Below are 19085 nucleotides of genomic sequence, written 5' to 3' on the forward strand. Positions count from 1 at the left end.
GAACACTCAGGCTTAATCTCAAGGCCTCAGTCTTACTTGCATTTTTCACTCAAAGCTGGTGCTCTACCCCTTGACTCACATCTTCACTTCCAGATATTCAATGCATCATTAGAGACAAGAGGTTAATGGACTTCTGTGCAGGCTGGATTTGAACCCTAACCCTCACATTTCAGTTTCCTGAGTAGCTGGAATTGCAGGCATGAACCACTGATGTCCTGCTAGAATCAAATTTTCAGGTGCTGCTATGTCACAGCAGGACCTGAACAGTTGTGTGGGTGGTGTTTGCCTCTTAGCATCAACTACAGGACCAGATTGTCAGATTGCCTTTTTACAAAATAAAGAACATCCCTGCCTGATCTGCAATGAAAATAAACAGCCCTGTGCACACAGTTGTGTGCATCTGAGCATTACTTAGGAACTCTATGGCAGGATACCACATTAAACAAGAAAAAAGCCAAAAGAAATGCAAAAATCAAACACACAGCCCCCCTCTCCTTCCCACTCCAAACACACTGGAAACCACTGAACTATCCCCAGCCCTGTTGAAAAACTTGGGGATGGGGCCTCATTAAACTGTTCAGCTAACTTTGAACATGTGATCCTCCTTCCTCAGTTGCCTCCATGGCTAGGATTACAGGTATGTGCTACTATTACCTATACAGCTGAATTACACAGAAACATTGTGATGAAATGCATGCATTTTCATGCACATACATAAAGAAAAGTTGACTGTAAGCATAACATGTGGTTGGGATGGATTGTAGCTCATAGTAAACCTTGCTTAACATGTTCAAAGCCTGTGTTCATCCACAGCACTGCATGCTAAAATACTGCTATCACTCATAATCAAGAATCCTCATTAAATGGGAAAGCACTGGTACCTCATGACTATAATCCCAGCTATCCAGGAACATAACTGAAGACTGAGATTCAATGCTAGGCTAGGTAGACAAATCTAACAAACTCTTAACTCCAACTAATCAGCACAAAACCAGAACTGAAGGCATGGGTTAAGCAATGAAACACCAGCCTTGAACAAACAAATTGAGTGGGAAGGCAAAATCTAGCATTGAAGCCCCAGTATCAGCAAAACTATACAATGTTCACCATACCAAACACTCAGAGCTCTTTCCCTACCCTCTCATATCCACTAACTTCTTTACCATACATCATTTTAGTTTTACTTTTATAGAACTTATCTCAACCAATATAATTCTCTTTGGGATGGATGTACTTTAATCCTTTCCTTATTACTGATTCATATTTTTCCACATTATTTCAAATTCAGGAATAAATTTCTAATTGCAGACTGGGGTGTGGTAGAACACAACTGGAATCCCAGCACTAGGGAACTAAAGAACAATGTTCATGAGTTCAATGTCACACTGCGCAATAGAGCAAGACTCTTGTTGCAAAAACAAAAAGTTTAGGCATTTTTCTTTTGGGAGTCATATCGATAGTGAGGCTGGAACTCAGGGCCATGTACTTGCTAGGCACTCTGCTACTAGAGCTCACTCTTTCAGCTTGAGTCAGTTTTTGAATAGGATCTTATGTTTCTGCCAGGACTAGTGTGGCATGTACCAAATGACTGGCAAATACCACCAAGCCCAGCTTCATTAGTTGAGATGAGGTCTCTCAACCCTTTGCTCAGGCTGGCTTCACAGCATGAACTCCCTAATCTGTCTTCAGAGTAGTTCTCATTACAAAAGTAAGCTACATGAATTTTATGTCATAATACAAGTTTTTATTGCATCGTGAAAGTATCACAAACTATCATTATAAACTTGGATCATATTTCAGCAGTCCACTAATTACTCACTAGTTTAATCTTTTCCTCCTTTTTCTGTTTCATTTCTAGAAACAAACAGCATCCAAAATTGCCCTGATATCTTGTTTGTTTTGGTTCAGCTTGCCTAATAATAGCAGCTGAATTAGAAAGGAGGTCAGCATCCTTTCCTTCAAGGATTAAAACATTTCCTGAGCTTCAGACACTGAACAAGCCACACCTGTCCTCATCCACACTCCAGATGTATTTCTCACCCACCAAATTTCCCCTTTCCATAAGAGACCCAGCTCCTGAATAAGAATCTTGAGGGAAAGGAGCTGACACAGAGCTCTTCCTGTAAGAGGAGCTGCTGGATTACCAAGAGAAGGTTCTTCGTGAAGACACAGTGAGAACAGTGCTTGGTTTTCTGTTTCCCATTTGGCAGCCTGGAGTCTGCTCTTTTTCTTCCCAAGTAGGAGTCTTACACCGTCTCTGTAATCTCACTGTAATCTGCCTTCATGATCACTGTGTGTCTCTTGCTAGAGATATGCATATTCTGGCTGCTCAGAGTGGTCTTCATTCCCACAGCTGATGCTCCAAACACATACTTCTTTATTTATCTCTCTCCATCTCTGTTTTTCTCTGTCTCTCTACCTATGTTATTATATGGTGTATGTATATGCGTATATGGGTATGCACATGTGCCTGTGGTGGAATTTGAACTCAGGACCTGTGCTTTCACTTGGCTTTTTTGCTCAGGGCTGGAGTTCTACCCCTAGAGCCACAGCGCCAAATCCACATTTGCAGGTTAATAGGGAAAAATGTCTCACAGACTTCACTTCCATGGCTGGCTTCAAATCAAGAACCTCAGATCTCAGCCACCTGAATAGGAAAGATTGTAGGCATAAGCCACCAGCACCTGGCTTGATGTCTTTGTTTTAAGATGGAATCTTACTGTGGAGTCCAGGCTAACCTAAACCTCATGACCCTCCTTCCTCTTTCCCAAGTGCTGGGATGACAAGCATGCAGATTCAACTTTTTAGGATACTACATTTATAATTACAACAGCACATCTCAATTCAGATTGTTCCTATATAACATTTCAATTGCTTAACTGACACCTCTGAATTTCTGGCTACCTTTAGGTTCTGGAAAGATCTTCAGTGGCCAACTGCATAGGAGGGGGACATGCCCTCACAATGTCTGCTGATGTGCTGTTATCCAGAAGAAATTCTGGAGTTACAATCACTACCATGAAAATTTTAGGATGGCTGGAGATGTGACTCAATTGGTACAGCAACACACTACTATGCTCAAAGTCTGAGAACCAGCCCACACCACACCACCACCAGGAGACAAAAAGGGATACATAAAAAGGGATACAGGTGGACTCATTGGAACAATGAGATGTACAAAATCCTATGTTGAAAAACAAACTTTACAACTTTGGTGGTAGAAGGGAGGGAGTGTAGTTGTGGAGATGGAAGGGCAGGGATGGTAGGGAAAGAACAAAGGAGTAGACAATAATGCTTGATAAGAAATGTCCTTATTACCTTATTACATTGCTCATGTAATTGTAACCCCTCTGTACGGTATTTTCACACTAAAAAAAACTTACTAAAAAATGAAAACAATCTAAAAACAAAAGAAAAACAACAGCTTCAAGATAGGAAGAAACTATAATTCCTCACTGAATCCTAGAAGGCCCAGGCTAGGACATTGGATTTCTGTATAGTATCTTCCTGAGCTGTTCAATTGTCCATTGTCTCTCTCTGGTCCATGACAATACTACACAGGGATGGAAAGGGAGGACTTACCATGTCCTTAGGTAAAAGCCAAGCTCCTTCTCAGCAGCTTTTCTTCACTCTCCCCTGTGTCAATAATCACTCACAGGCTTTCATTGCTCAGTTTGTAGGAACTCTCTGAAGAAGTCAGCTGATGGGGTTAGGAACTAATCTGAGCACCAGTGGCTCCTGACTCTAACCCTAGCTCCACAGAGTCTGAGACAAGGAGCATGACAATTCCAAGCCAATGGGGCAGAAAAGTCTGTATGTGAGATTCCCCATTCACATAACCAGGAGAAAAAAACAAGGCCAGAGGCATGGTTCAAGTGGTAGAGCATCAGAGAAAAAGCAAGCCTAGGGAGTGCAAGGCCCTGAATCCAAACCCTACCACATGCAAAGACTGGAGGTGGGTGGACCAAGTCCAGGGTGTGACCATGTTCACCCATGTCTCATCACTGTAAATCAAACATCTGATCCCAGAAACTTTTCTATGCATCCACCCTAACATCAAAGAACATTTTACTTGATCACACACGTATAGTTTTGATCTGGAAGGTTCTCTAGAGGCCATGTGGCAAAGACATGGTTCCTAGTGTGGTGCTATTGAGAGTTGGTGGAATCTTTAAGTGTGACAATGGGAGAGAGGTTGTCCAGTCATTGGGCATTCCTTTGATAGGGACCAGGGAGACCCTATCTTAACCAAGTAAGGTGTGGTGATACATGTCTGCATCTGTGTTACATGGAAGGTCTGAGTAGTAGTGTTTTAGTCCAAGCACAAAGCATGAGACCCTATCAGAAAAGAAAGGAAAGAAAGGAAGAAAGGATTAGGGGCACAATGGTCAAAAGCTTCCTTTAGCAAGAATGAGACCCACAGTTCAAATACCAGTACTTGACAAAACAGTATAAAATAACTTATTGGAATCTACTTACTCCCACCCTAAAAATGAGATTAAAAAACACCACAAAACATAAGATAGCAGTGCAATTAACAAACCTCCAGAAAAAAAAAAAAAAACTTTTAGTCTGTTGAACTCAGCCTGTGCACTGTCCCTCAGCTTTTCAGCTCAAGGTGAGCGCTCTACTACTTGAGCCACAGTGCCACTGCTGGTTTCTAGTGGTTAATTGGAGATAAGAGTGTCACAAACTTTCTTGCCCATCCTGGCTTTGAACCATGATCCTGAGATCTCAGCTTCCTGAGTAGTTAGTATTATAGACATGAACCACCAACCCCAGCTTCTAGAAAACTTAATGACAGCAATAATAGCACTGAACAAAATTCTAAACTCGGCCAGGTATGTTGGCACATAAGCTGTGTGCCCAGCACTGCAGATGCTGAAGCAAGACAATAAGAAACTTGTGCCATTTCCTGTTCTTCACATTTATCGATATCAACTTGTATACCCTCTGATCTGTGCCAGGCCTCCACTCTCAGTCACCTGAACCCCCGTTCTGTTGGTGGTTTTCCTGTTCTTCCTCTCTCCTTTTCTGTTCCTAAGGCAGGAGGACAGATACCTCCACTGCATGGAGGACCACAGCCACACCCTCATTCAGCTGGAGTCCTGGTTCACAGGCACCAGCCACACCCAGGTCACTGTGGTGGGTCCACCTAGGCCAGGCAGTGGCTGATGGGCATGATATGGCTTTTCGAGCACAGGAGTTTTCACTATCAAGCTCGATGTAAGTGTCTGTGTTCTAACTGTGGTTGAGGCCTTGATGCCAAGCTTGGTGATCATACATAGCATCTTACAGACTAGGACTGCTCAGGAATCTGAGAATCTAGATGTTCCCACAGCCCCCTGCACTGCAGGACCCCAGAGTAAACCATATTATGAATCAAGTCATTGTGGGAGGAAAATGAATTATGGGCTTATGAATGGACTCCCATAGAGGGGTTGGTGTGCTGGAATGTCTCTTACCTCTCCCCTCTTTCCCCTGTGTCCCCACACAGGCTTTTTGTGCCCAGGCTACCAGGTGCTGCAAAGTGTGTGGAGCCAGCCCCTACCCCATAAGGACTTGGCTGCCAGTCTCAGTGTAGCTTGACTCCTTGGTGGTGAAAGGCTATCAGGAGGAGTGATCCAGCTCTCTGCTTTCCTCAGGATTCCTTGAGCTGAGTACTTGATTTTCTTAGGCTCCCTCATACTCCATTATTCCAGGAAGTCCTACCTCCTCTGCAGAGCTAAGTGAGGCCATGGCAGACAGTGGTGGAGGTTGACATATTTGCCTTTGTTATCTCCATGAGGACATCTAGACACATACCTGAGGGCAGTCTTCTAAAGTCTGTGTTGTGCTGGTGAATGATATCCAATAAACCAGTTCTGCAGGCTACATAGCTTCTATATGGCTCACCCTCTCTCTTTCCTTGCTTTCTCTCTAAGCTTTGCCTGCCCATTCATTTCCCCCAAATCCCTCCCAACTTCTAAAAAACACAGCCTCTTTCAAGAGATCTCAGATTTTTACCTTTCCAGTTAGTGTATGCAAGTTTCACATGGAACCATTGATTACATTGTGTTCTCAAAGCAGGAAACAATCATTGCATTTGCATTTGTCTCCTGAAAGCAGTGTGCTCAAAAATGAGATGTCATGTGGCAAAATCGTCACTTTACCGGCTATCAAGTCTCCAGTTCAAGTAGCTAACAGTGACTCTCTTTATATCAACTTGAGTGAAAATAACAAAAAGCTTGCTTGGTGAGTCACTCCTACAATCCTAGCTTCTCAGGAGGCTGAGGTTGGTGTATGAAGCCAGCTCCATACAGGAATATTTGGGAGAATCGAATCTCCAAGTCACCAGCAAAATTCCAAGGTTTGTCTCAAGGCGTAGGGATACTAGGGCCATCGGGCCTCCTCACAGTGTGACACAGGAGACGGGCTGGCTATGGGCCTGGGTGACAGGATGGCCAGGGAGGACAAACCTGTAGTGCAGCACCACCGGTTTACCTGAGAATCAGCTGCTGCTACCTCTGTCTTCCAGGTACAGGATTTACACACCTGTCCTCTGATTCTTCAGAAATTCAGTGCACACCTGACCCTACCTCTGCCCTGGACAAGCCACGACCTTGTGTCCTGTGATTCCCAACAGCCTCCCTATGGTCACCTGGTAGCTGATTTTACAGAGGCCCAAGTGATGGCCACCTCTGAAGACTCTCAGCTCAGCCACCAGAAACCCAAGGTGCAAGAGAAAGAGCTGACTGACACCCTTAGCTTCTCTCTGTCCCCCCTACCCTTGCCTGCACACAGCCTTGGGCTCAGGGGGAACAGGAGATCCACACACCACTGCATTTTGTTTGCCTTCTTCCATCCCTGGGTGTGCCTAGGTTTTCATTCCACAGATGAAGAGCTGGGAAAAGCTTTTCTGAGCACACAATCCATGTCTCTTAACTATCAGGGGCCCTGCCTTAGATGCAACTGTACCCACACAAGGCTAGATCCATGGCCACTCCTCTCACCTTCACCTGCTCCCTTCACACCATGGCCTTCCCTCCCACCTCCTCCAGGTAGCTGTGAGGGTCCTCCCCTCAGGAACACAGGCTCCATGTGGGGCTTCTTCAGTCAGCAGGTGGAGCTCATTGTTCTAGAACAGGGAGCTGGATTAGTATAAATGATGCAACTCAAGTGAATAACAGTGAAGTTTTATTAAAATACACCTTTAAATTACATAAAGAAAAAAAACAGGAACAATTCCCAGCAGATAATTGGCAAGCAGAGGGAAAGGACTTGTTTAAGTGCTGCAGCTGGGCACAGGGCAGCTCAGGAGTTCCTGAGTCTCTACCTCCACACCCAGAGTTATGCTCACAGTGTTAATAGGGAAGGACCCTGGGGTGTATCTGCTGGCACTAAGTTGCCCTCTGCAGGTAAAAGTGGGTCCAGATCACACAAAGTCTGTGGAGCCTGTGACATATGTAGAGCAGCAAGGACAGTCACAGGTTGGAGGCCATTTGTTCTGTGCCCTTGGCAAACTGGAGACCAAAGTCAGGTATAATGTGGATTTGCTCTTCAGATATCCACTGGAGGAAGAGTGTTTTCTTCATAAGCATCGCTCAGAGACACCTTCTGATGCCAGCAAAATAGTGCTTTACCTTGTGGTTGTTCTTCATCTTCCTCCTTTGGTGGAATAGACTCTGTGTCAGATACACTGGACAGCTCTGGGTCAGCAATACAGAGATGTGTCTCTTCATCCTCTGACTCAGCTGTAGAACAGTCTGTCTCAAAAGCTGATGACGAGTAATCCTCCAGGTACAGATCAGCTGCCCCCTGCTGGGCATTTTCAGCTGCCACAAGTGGAAAGTGTTCTTCCTCTCCTGATGCAGGCAGAGGCTCATTGAGAGCCTCATCTATGGAGCCCTGTGGTTGCTCTGCGTCCTCTGCCTCTGATGGACAGGTGTCTTCATCATGTGCCCTGGGAAGATACACAACAAGATGCAGAACTGCTCTTTTGGACTGTGGCTCCTCTGCTGCTGCTTCTGGCGGGGCTTGTACTGTCTCCACGGCTGTGTACACATCCACTGGGAGATCCACGTGGGTATATGGCAGTACTGGTTCTTCTGCAACCACAGCTGGAGATGCAAGGATCTGACGTGAAGAGGACTCAGCCATCCTGGCCTCCAGGGCAGCTGGAGCACATGCTGATTCTTCAGCTGCTATCTCAGCTCCACACAGCTTTGTCTTCAGTGCAGTGGGCACAGCCCACTTGGCATCTTCCACACTTGGCACCTGGGGTTGGCTTGGAGCAGTCACAGCAGTGTCCCCATCCCTGCTGTCCTGGGCTGGGCTGCCAGGTGCCACCTGCCGGTCTCTCCTTATGAATTGCCAGAAGGTTCTTCTGGGTCTGGGTTGGGGCTGGGGTCTGGGTCGGGGGTTGATCCAGTGTCTGCAGGTGTCAGCCAGGCGCTCTCTGCAGGATCTCCTGGAATCTGAGCTACTGAAAAGCGGGCAGCAACAGGAAAACATGTTGCTTTTCTTGGTATCTCAAATGAGTTTTTCTGTTGTGGTTCTGGAATGTGGCTGCCTGGAGACCTGGGTTCCAAGTTCTCTTTGGTCTTCTGTCAAGTCTGTGATCACTTCCTGGGATCCTCTTACCTAAGACTCTTCCTCCATCAGGACCCCACACTGTGCCCCTGGGCTTCTGCGTGCCCCTCATAAGTCTCTCACTATTTGCATAACTGGACACAGTTTTACCATTACACCCCACCATCCCTGATAAAGTCTGGGTGCAATCAATGCCTCAGTTTCCAGAACATGGAGCAGAATTCAGATGATTTAATACCTGTGGCTTTGAATATTGTTATGTGTGCATGAGATTCCCAAGGCTTGGTGTTGTTACTAATGCAACAAGTATTTGGTGTTGGAAATGAACTTTTTGGGGAGGGAAGGAGAGATTAGGGGAGGAAAGGAATAGAAGGACAATAATGAAGGAGTGGGTAACAATGTTCCACAAGAAATGTACTCATTAGCTTACTTATTTAACTGCAGCTCCTCTGTAGAACATCTTTAGAATTAAAGAAATAACCTCATCCTCCAGAGACTCATAGGTAATGGAAATTCTTGTGGAGACTTACATGGGTACACATAAGTGTACACTCTCAAGTAGACACATACATACTCAATTTTCTTATGTTATCTGAGTATCCTCCTCCCCCAATTCATCTGTTGGGATCTCATTTCCAAGAGGAATATATTTGGAATAAGCCTTGTTGTGTGGTTCAGTTCAAGTACCGGCATCTGCATTAGAATTAATACCTTTATCTGTAGGACAAGGGACACATCTCCAACTAACCTTCAAAACACAGGAAGTGAACTGGTTGCCGATGGCTCACACCTGTAATCCTAGCTACTCAGGTCACTGAGAGCTGAGGATTAAAGCCAGCCCTTACAGGAAAGTCTAGGGGACTCTTATCTCCAATAAACCACTAAGAAAACCAGAAGTGCTGCTGTGGGTCAAGCAGTAGAGCACTCACCTTGAGCTGAAGAGCACAGAACAGTGCCCAGGCCCAGAGTTCAAGTCTCACAACTGAGAAAAAAAATGCAGCCAGTGGACCAGGAGCTGGTGGATCATACCTGTAATTGTAGCTATTCAAGAAGCTGAAGTATGAAGATCCCTCTTCAATATCAGACTGGACAGAAAGTCCCTGCCATTCTTAGATTTAATTAAGCACTACAAAGAAAATCCAGGATATAGCTGTGGCTCAAATGCTAGAGCAATAGCGTTGAGCAAAAGGGCTCAGAGACAGTACCCAGGACCTGAGTTAGAGCCCAAGGACCAGGCTGACACATGAAGAGTGTACATGTACACACGCCCACATATGTGTACATACACACACACCTGTGCACAGGCACACAAGCACACACAGAGAGCCATCAGGTAGTGATGTGATATTGATATTCAGATAATTTGGAAGATTGTTCCATGTTTTTATGTACACTGTTTTTGCAGTTTAAAAAGTATCTTTCATTTCTCAGTGCTGATGGCTTATGCTAATAATCTTAGCTGATCAGCAAGCTCAGATCTTATCAAGTTGTTTGAAGCCAGACAGGCAAGAATGTTCCTGAGACTCATATATTCAATTAACCAACAAAAAATCAGAAGCAGAGCTAGGGTTCTGAGTTAATGAGTACTAGGCGTGAGCAGAAAAAATCACCTATGCACTGAGATTGAAGCCCAAGATGGACAAAATGAAAAGAGAATATCTTTCGTTGTATGGTTCATTTCTTCCACAGGGTGTGTGTGTGTGTGTGTGTGTGTGTGTGTGTGTGTGTGTGTGTGTGTGTGTGTGTGTGTGTGTGTGTGTGTGTGTGTGTGTGTGTGTGTGTGTGTGTGTGTGTGTGTGTGTGTGTGTGTGTGTGTGTGTGTGTGTGTGTGTGTGTGTGTGTGTCTTTGTGTCTATGTGTGTATGTGTGTGTGTGTCATGGTGCCTGAACTTTGGGCCTAGGCACTGTCCCTCACCTCTTCAGGTCAAGGCCAGTGCTCTACCACTTGAGCTACAGCACTACTTCTAGCTTTTTTTTGCTTTTGTAGTGCTGAGAAATTGAACCCAGGGCCTCATGCATGCAAGGCAAGCACTCTACCACTGAGCCACCTTCCCAGCCCAGTATGTTTTTAATACGAAGAATAGTCAGTGTGATGTTTTCAGCTTTTGTTTTTGTTCTTTGGTTTGCTGTAGGGCTTAAACTCTGGGTCTGGACACTGTCTCTCAGCTCTTTAGCTCAAGGCAAGAGCTCTATCTATTGAACCACAGTGCCACTTGTGGTTTTTTTCTACTTATGTGGTGCTAAGGAATCGAACCCAGGGCCTTATTCTTGAAAGGCAAGCACTGTACCACTGAGCCACCTTCCCAGCCCCTATTTTCAGCTTCTTAATACTCTTTAGGTCTATTACTTTAAGAGAAGATGTCCATTAGTTCTCTATCAAGTTCAAAATTAAGTTTCTTTTTCCTGACTCTTTTCTTCCAAAACAGATTTTAATTAGTATTGTCTTTCCTATTTTACAGATTATTCATATCACTAAATTTGGACTACTTGGTTTATCAGCTTGATATAATACTTTTTAACTGTAAGGTATTACGTATGAAAAGAAATAATATATTTTTTCACTTTTCTTCCCAATTTTATTAGTTTTGCAATTTCCCTAATTGAAGGATATAAAACATTTTCCCTTTTCTTATGCCCCATTCTGCACCTGCTTTGGTCTTGTTCTGTAGTGAAATATAAGCAATGCTCACAGGCAATCCTACTGCAGTAAAATCTCCACTTGTCTCTCAGTCACCAGAAGTCACCTCACCATAATGGAGTTTTGGTCAACATCTGAAACAGTAATTCACCATGTTCCCTAGAAATGGGAAAGGACAGCTGGGACAAAAGCCTGTGTTCAACAACCTAATGATTTCAGAAATTAGGAATGAGAGACCAGGGAGAAGGAAAGAATGGATGCATGCAGGAGGGAGTTAATATGCACTCTAAGAAAATAGCTCTTGTCCTCACAGGGATAGACTGGAAACTCTATGAAATGTGTTTGGAAATTGTCTCCCCAAACAATGACTGTATTTCTCCTCTAACTCCCAGACTGGCAGTAAAAGCCCTTCACCACCCCAAAATTCTGCTTTGAGAATCTATGTGTGGTAGACAGGACTCACCATAGGATGAGGTGATTTGCAGACACTGAGGTTGTAATCTCTGTTGTCAAAGGGAGACACCTGGAAGACAGGGTGACACCAAAAGGAAGGGAGATGGTACACAAGAGCAGCAAAGCACTTACTATTTAACATATCTAAGTAGCTATACCAAGAGGTTTCCATTCATGCCAGATTATGAGTACAATGCATCTTCTCCTCAATGTGCCAAACCACCAATCCCATCAAGTTACTGGTTGCTTTTATATATGGACATTGACTCCAATGACTGTATTGGCTCACCCTTCCTCTCTCCATTTATTTGCTCCATTTCCCTTCCCAACAGTACATGTTTCAGCACTGTAGTATGCATCTTGTAAAACTAGAAGTTAGTTCTTCTAAGGAGTTAAAACCAATACCAACCTCCTTTAATTATACCACACTTCAGTCAGTGTGTTCATGTTTATGTCCTGGTACATGATTTCATATATGATTATATCCAGTATGAATAATGCCTTTGAGTAGATTAAGGTGAGTTGAAATTTCTGATACATTTGTCATTTTATTTTTGCTCTAGTTTGGTATTGTTAATTTCCTATTTTTTCTCTACAATCAGAGATGCAAGATAAGATTGTCCTGATGTGAAATTTACTGAGATTTACTTGAAAGCTTAATATGTGATCAAGTTTTTAGTCTTCCTTAAAGCTTGAAAGAAAAGATTTCTTCCAATTGTAGGGGAAAATCTGACTGTTATTTTCATATGAATTCTTATTTATTCAAATGCTCTGGGTCTTGTTATGTACAGTCTTGTTCTTTTGCTCATTTAAAGACTGAGAGTGTTTAAGTCTCTTCTACAAAGTACGCATTTTAATGTCTTTTCACTAACTTTACTAACTTCTTATAACTTTATCTGCTATGTTCAAGTCTCCCAGTCAATGAATACAGTGACTCTGGGTATGCCAACATGTATTAAATGATATAAACTAGGTTGCTGGTGGCTCCCACTTGAAATCCAATCCTGATAGCCAGGCAAGAAGCCTGCCTGGGCAGCAAAGTCTGAGATTCTTATCTCCAGTGAACAAGCAAAAAGCCACAGTAGAAGTGCTCTCAACTGGTAGAGAGCCATCCCTGTGCATAAAAGCTGATAGATACTGCACATCCATGAGTTCCAGCCCCAATACTGGCCACAAACAGTCATTTCAAACAGCTGTCAGTGCACTGGCAGGTCATCAGGCCACTGCTGAGTCTGGGGAACTGGCAGAGCTGGGGCTTGGATTCCTAAGTGTGAGATGGGGACCTCCCTGTTCCAGCCTGGCTGCCTTAGGAAATATGTGTCAAGGAGGTTTTGTGTTTGTGTGTGACTACAATGAATAAACACAAGGAAAAAACCTGAAGCCATCTGCTCTGCCCTGAATGCCCCATCTCACCAGCACCTGGACTAAAAGGTCAGCACATTTAGGAAGTTCCCAGGCTCCCTCTAGTGTTTGGAGTTTAAATTGACAGTTACAAAATGACCACAGTGGGTGTTTGACATTTTTCTGGGTATGGCCAAGTCCAGGTCATGAACTGAGGATCTTGTGCTCTCATTCAAACCATTTCCCCAGTTCCAGCTTATTGCTTGCCAATTAGAGATAAGAGTCTCATAGGCTTTATGTCTAACCTGGCATCAAACCTGGATTCTTAGATTTCAGCTTTCTGAGTAACCAGATTGACAGGTTTAATTCAGATGAATACAGATTTTACTATACCTATTGAACTTTGTAACTTTTTGTGACATTGATCCTTCTAGTAATAGAATAATTTCACCATGTCTAAAAGAAGAAAGGACTTCATTTTAGACCATCTATGTTGCACATGCATTATCAAATTGATCTCATGGTCCAGGCATTGTCTCCAAGCCTCATTGCTCAAGGCCAGTGCTCCACAGCTTGAGGCAGACATCCAGGCCCAGCTCTTTGGTTAACCAGAGATAAGTTAAGTGTCTCTTGGACTTTCTGGCTCAGGTTGAATTTCAAACCACAATTCTCAATCTCAGCCTCTTAGTAGATAGAATTATAGACATGAGCCACCTGTGCTCAAATAATGTATGCTTTTACAAATATATAAAATGTATACTCTGTGTGGCACAAAAGAAACATATAGTGAGCTCTCTTTTCTATTTTACATTAATACATATATTTTTTATACATAAACACATATATCTTCTAACATGTTTTTGAAGATGAGGAGAAAGAGGACTGAGGAAGAAGGAAAGAAGATTTAGAGTGTCACACAAAGTGTCAAATGCAACAGCTTCAAGAGAAAATGCTAAGTGAGATGAAGTGTAAATTGTAAGCATTTTATCATTTGTGGAAAAAATATAAATATTTAGCCAGGTGTGCAGATTTTGGCCTGAAATTCTAGTTAATGCCGGGGAACAGATGTGAAAACCCAAAACTGTGACCAGTGCAGGCGAAAGGGTAACAAGATTCTTATGAATCAATGGGAAATGGAAGGGGTGGTGCTCACCTACATTCCAAAATCAGGAGGTTATCAGTCCAGACTGGCGAGACCAAAAATGCAACGCCTTAAAAGAAATCTAAGAAAATCACAAAAGCGTGGAGGTATATTTCAATTGATAAAATGCTTGCCTGGAAGCTTAAGGCCAAGAGTTCAAACGCAGAACTAGGTAGGTAGGTAGGTAGGTAGGTAGATAGATAGATAGATAGATAGATAGATAGATAGATAGATAGATAGATAGATAGATAGATAGATAGATAGATGTCTTCTTGGGAATGCTAAATGTGATTCCATTGTTGGGGAAGTACATGGCAAGTCAAATTGCTCATTGAGTAGCTTTTTCAATAACAACACAATTTCTGGGTGAAATGTTGGGCAGTCTAGAAGCTTGAACTTCAGTTCTAGCCTCACCTAACTGTTCTGCTGGATCCCCTGCATGCGTTATGGGTTTTGCTTTTCTTAGCCTTTCTTTTTTTAACCTCCCACTTGGGATTGAAATAGGTCTCTGCTCTCAAAACTAAGCTATTTAGCTCAAGGCTGGTGATCTACCACTTCAACCAAAGCTCCATTCTGGCTTATTGATGGCGAATTGGACGGAAGAGTCTAATGCACTTTTCTGCACAGGCTGCTTCAAACATTAACCCTCAGATCTCAACCTCTTGAGGAGCCAAATTTACCACTATTATCCACAAGTGCCCAGCTTCCTTCCCACCCCTCCCCCCATTGTATGTGGGGCTTGAACTCAAAGCCTGGGCACTGTCTTTGTGCTTATGGCTAGCATTTAGACTTGAGCCACAGTGCCATTTCCAGGTTTTGAGTGGTAAATGGGAGATTAGAGTCTCATAGGGGCTTTTCTTCCCAAACTGGCTTCAAATCCCAAACCACAGATCTTAGCCTCCTGAGTAGGTAGCATTACAGGCATGAGTTACTGGTGCTCATTATAGAACCCAGCCTTTGGGTTGGTTTTGCATTCATGTTATGCTCAAGTCTCAAGAACTCTGGCCCTGCAATTTCCCTCACACTTTATTGGCCTCTAGAGCTCCCACGGAGAGCACAGGTGGAGTGGGATTGAATTCTGAGAGGTGTCCTGTGGCTTGGTCTGGGCATTATGCTCCAACGACCAATACCAAACATTGTTGTAGCTTCCTATTCTTAATGAGTGTGCACAGGTGGTGCACTGAGTGGAAGAGAAAAACATACAGGGATATTGTGTGGTTTAGACAGCAGAGACATTGAAAGTGTGGAATGAACTTCCCTCCTACTTTGCTAGGATCAGAGGAAGCACAGGTGGGCAAAAGGAAAATAGGGAGGAAGGGTGTTGAGGAGGAGGGAGGAGGAGGAACAGTTTAGTATACAATTGGAAGTACAGGAGTGGAAGAGGGTGATCAAGAGCCATTAAATAAGGCACAGGGGAATCCCAGCTCAGTCTCCAGCTCACCAAAGCTCCTTTGCCTGCAGGGAGACTCCAGCATGGCCATTCCAAGAAGTTTGAGACTCTTGTGTCTCTGCAGCAGGGAGAAGGGACTCCATTGCAGGTGCTCAGAAGCCTCTCAAGGTGCCCACCTGGTTCCAGTACAAGTCCCTGAAGAGTCCCAGAGCGGGTCGCCTGGAGGCCTGGCTGGCAAAAGGACATATGTTGGGAATGGGTAGGATTGGAGATCCTCCTTCCAACCCCAGTGAGAGCCTCCTGGGTTCAAGTGGAAGTCAATGAAAACTCATGCAGGCTGCTTTTGTTTTCCCTCTGTGATAGATGCTGGTGAGCAGGAATGTAAACAGTTCTAATAATCACCAGGGCATTCCCCAAGCTGTGTTGATGGGAAGGCATAAGGAAAGGGAAGGGCTTCCTCCAGCACTGAGGGTGTGTGAGCATCTCCTGAGACAGGTGGCGTCTGTTCCCTGCTGACAGCAAGACTCACTGGCTGTCAGGTGCTTCCTCCATGCCCCTTAACCAACAGCACCTGGCTTTGCCTATACCAGGTCTTATACAGGCCCACTGAGTCCTCACTGGGAAAGCTTTCTAAGCTGCTGCGACTCTATAGAATATGATGGGATGAGAAAACCTGTTTCCACCCGTCCTTATGGCTGTGATCACCCTGGGTTTGTGAGGTGCCTGGGGCATATTTCCATAGGGCCACCGGACTTTTCCATTTATTGAGGTACTGGAACTTCATCTCAGAGCCTGGCCTCTGTTATCTTCAAATTTCTACTCAAGGCTGTCGCCCAATTCTTGATCCACATGCTAGTTTTGACTTTTGCTGGCTAACTGGAAATAAGAATCTCAAGAACTTTTCTGTCCCTGGTGGCTTCAATCTGTGATCCTCAGACCTGAACCTCCTGATCAGTTAGGATCACATGTGGAGCCACGGGGCATCAGGCTGCTACCACACACTTGCCAGAGGAGGGAACTACTGTAGGAAAGCTGGGCTGCACTGCAGTGATCCTCAACTCTCACCCAGGTCACCTGAGGTTCCACCAGGTTTAAGAGGGAAGAAACACAGTCTGTGTGCTTCCCCCTCCTCTCCCCAAAACAGATAAATTTATACACAACTAAAGGGAACAGAAATCAAAAAACATCAACAGAGGCAATAAATCAAAAACTGGAAAAAAGGAACTGCAAACAGTACAATGGGACAGAGAAGCACAGAATTGGGGGGGGGGAAGGGTGATCCAATTGAGCAGTGAAACTCCCTAGACACTGTGTTGGAAATAACCTATAACAGTTGGGGGGAGATGGCTGGGAGGGGATTAACGTGGAGAGAATGAGGGAGAAAGTCTCAATGTTTAAAAGGAAATGTACTCATTACCTGACTTGTGTAACTGTATATCCTCTGTCCATCAGCTTTACAACAACATTTTTAAATCTAAAAGAAACAAAAGAAAAACCAACATTAGCTTCTGCATTCATATTTTGTTCAGATTATACATTTTAGAGAAAAATATTGCCTCATAAAGCTAGTAGTCATCAATGTAAGGTGTTCCTTATTTAACAACGGATTTGCTGATGCTAATTTTCAGTCAAAGCAAATACTAGCGCAGTGTCTTTTTAGTCCTCCTCCATTAGAGAAAAATAAAATCTTGATGGCATAGATAATATCTTGATTTTTTTTGTCGGTTGTGGCACTTCCTCACTCTGTGGCCCTGATGAAATTCATTCCTTTTGGCTTTTTTCCTTCTCTCTCTCTCTCTTTCTCTCTCTCTTCTCTCTCTCTCTCTCTCTCTCTCTCTCTCTCTCTCTCTCTCTCTCTCTCTCTCTCTCTCTCTCTCTCTCTGTTTCTCTCTGTTTCTCTCTGTCTCTCTCTGTCTCTGTCTCTCTCTCTCTTTCTTTTGTCAGTTGTGGGCCTGAAAGCCTGGGCACTGTCCTTCAGCTCTTCAGCTCAAGGCCAGTGCTCTACTACTTGAGCCACAGAACCACTTCCAGCTTTTTCTGCTTATGTGGTGCTTAGGATAGAACCCAGGGCTTCATGCATGCAAGGCAAGCACTGTACCTAAGCCACTTTCCCAGCCTCTTTTTTTTTAATGCCAGCATCTGAGCTTGAATTCAGCACTTTGACTCTTACTTGGTTTTCTTGTTCAAGGCTGTAACTCTATTACTTGAGCCACCATACCTCCACTGTGGCATTGTTCTGGTTGGCTGGAAGTAAGAATCTCTTGAGTTTGTTGATCCAGATGAGAAGTGAACCATGATTTTCAGATCTCAACCTTCTGAGCAGCCAAGAATTGGGACATGATCCAGCAATGCCTGGCTGCAAGCCAATCCTTTGAAAATAATTGGATGAAGAAACATAAGTCCCATGGTTTCCCTTATTTGCAATAACTAGTATATGTCTGAGTCAAACAGAAAAGGTCAGATAAGGTGATGGGGAAATGAACCCTAAGATATGTATTCAAATGTTTTTTCTTCTTTCATGCGACTGTTTCCAACATATTTATAAGATTATTTCTTTGTTGCTTTGTATGACCCTCCCCCACAGTATAACCCCTGCTTTCACTGTATTTGATGTTGGTATAATTTGTGGAGGGGAAGAGGAAAAACAAATCGTTTCAATAGGGATACAGGTGGACCCATTGCAACAATAAGAAGTGCAAGTCATTATGTCGAAAACAAACTTTACAACCTTGATGGGGGTGGGGTCCGCAGGGAGGATTGGATGGGGAGGTGGGGGAAGGATGGGAATGGATGGAAAGGGGAAACAAAGGAGGAGGCTACAATGCTTGATAAGAAATGTACTCATGGGCTTGGAAGGTGGCCCAGTGGTAGAGTGCTTGCCTTGCATTCATGAGGCCCTGGGTTCGATTCCTCAGCACCACATAAGCAAAAAGAAAAAAGCCGGAAGTGGCGCTGTGGCTCAAGTGGTAGAGCGCTAGCCTTGAGCTGAAGAGCTGAGGGACAGTGCCCAGTCCCAGAGTTCAGGCCCCATGACTGGACCCCAAAAAAAAAGAAAGAAAGAAATGTACTCATTATCTTGCCCATGTAATTGTAAACCTTCTGTACAGTATTTTCACAATAAAACAAAATAATTGGATGATAAAGATTGGGCATTCGGGCTGGGAAGGTGGCTCAGTGGTAGAGCGCTTGCCTTGCATGCTTGAGGCCCTGGGTTCGATTCCTCAGCACCACATAAGCAAAAAGAAAAAAGCCGGAAGTGGCTCTGGGGCTCAAGTGATAGAGCGCTAGCCTTGAGCTGAAGAGCTGAGGGATAGCGCCCAGGCCCAGAGTTCAGGCCCCATGACCGGACCCCAAAAAAAAAAAAAAAAGATTGGGCATTCCTCAATAGATACTATGAAAAATGTAGTTTACAGTTGGTGCTCCTACAACAATGAATAGGCCCTGACAAGTTTGAGACACTGAGTGGATGGCAAGTTTTCAGTTTGTTGGGGATACAATGTTTCTAGCACAATAAGGAAGAATACATGAGGCACCAGACTGGATTCCTACCA

General features: G+C 44.0%; 1 long non-coding RNA gene across 2 annotated transcripts; it reads right to left on the minus strand.

Annotated features, from left to right (window-relative positions):
* Positions 1–11675: 11675 nt before the first annotated feature.
* LOC138820475 (uncharacterized) lies at positions 11676–17863 on the minus strand. Of its 2 annotated transcripts, none has more exons than XR_011369891.1 (4): positions 17753–17863; positions 16952–17008; positions 15586–15761; positions 11676–11732 (listed from the first exon to the last, which is right to left on the minus strand). It is a non-coding gene; the product is annotated as an uncharacterized lncRNA (long non-coding RNA). The 2 variants fall into 2 exon arrangements; XR_011369892.1 differs by having other exon boundaries at positions 17705–17768.
* Positions 17864–19085: the final 1222 nt, after the last annotated feature.

Source organism: Dipodomys merriami, unplaced genomic scaffold, assembly GCF_024711535.1.
Source record: "Dipodomys merriami isolate MVZ:Mamm:240054 unplaced genomic scaffold, mDipMer1.0.p SCAF_89, whole genome shotgun sequence".
In the NCBI taxonomy this organism is placed as follows: domain Eukaryota; kingdom Metazoa; phylum Chordata; class Mammalia; order Rodentia; family Heteromyidae; genus Dipodomys; species Dipodomys merriami.